Here is a 1,000-nt window from a genome sequence, read left to right as displayed (position 1 = left end):
TAGGCTAGAATCTCCCTGGTAAGCCACCTTATGGGTTACAGCAGATTATTAGAGATGGGCTAGTCCAGGTGCGAGAGTTAGCCTAGAAGAGGCTAGATAGAAATGGTCAAGCAGTGATTAAATGAATACAGTGTCCGTGTAATTATTTCGGGTAAAGCTAGCCGGAGGTGGCCGGGGTAATGGGGACGCAGCCCCGCCACTCCAATTACTACACAGGCCTTTGGTCCAAGGACCGGGGAGAAATAAGGGCACTAATACCTGAGATGAAGAAGACTTGAGAAGTAACAGTTTGTCAAGCAAAGTGAACATTCTGTTAGACTTGAGATTTCCATCTTCTCTTCTGTTCCACCCTAAAGTTATTGCTGTTGTTTTGCAATACTTATTCATAAGTCATTTCCTCCCCTTAAGTCTTGGAAGAGTGGGCGCCTGGTTTATCTTGCTCGCTGCTGTATTCTTAGAGTCTAGACCATGGAAGGAGCTCAGTAAACACTTGGAAATTCCTTTTAATCTGGTTCAGTAGGTCTCAAAGCTAAGTGTCATCAAAATCTGGCCAGCTCATTTACCATCTAAAAACAGCCCTCACCTTAGCTCATCCCTACCAAGCTCTGCTATTTGTGGACTGGGCTGGACTTAGGAAACCATAGGACCAGCACTGTAGATAGCTGTGTACTGCAGGCCAATACAGTAGATTAGCTCTATCTGTGTTCACACAAATGTTCACTTTAGAAATCACAGTTCAGTGGGCGGAAAGATCATTAATTAAAGGCTGCCCTGGATTACATACATACACATATACATACATATGATGATATTCTTCAGTGCTATGAAGTTATGGTATATTGTTTAAAAGTGTTTGAGAGAAAACCAGGGAAGGATTCCTGAAGTGTCTCCTATTTCATTTGACTAATAGACGGTCCTCAGAGAGCAGAATAGGTCATTTAGAAGGGGCTGATGTATAAAAAAAACTGGCTGCCTAAGTGCTGACTATTCTAGATGTCCT

The sequence above is a fragment of the Microtus ochrogaster genome, chromosome 8 (assembly GCF_000317375.1).
Source record: "Microtus ochrogaster isolate Prairie Vole_2 chromosome 8, MicOch1.0, whole genome shotgun sequence".
Classification (NCBI taxonomy): Eukaryota; Metazoa; Chordata; class Mammalia; order Rodentia; family Cricetidae; genus Microtus; species Microtus ochrogaster.
Note: the sequence above shows the minus strand (reverse complement) of the source record.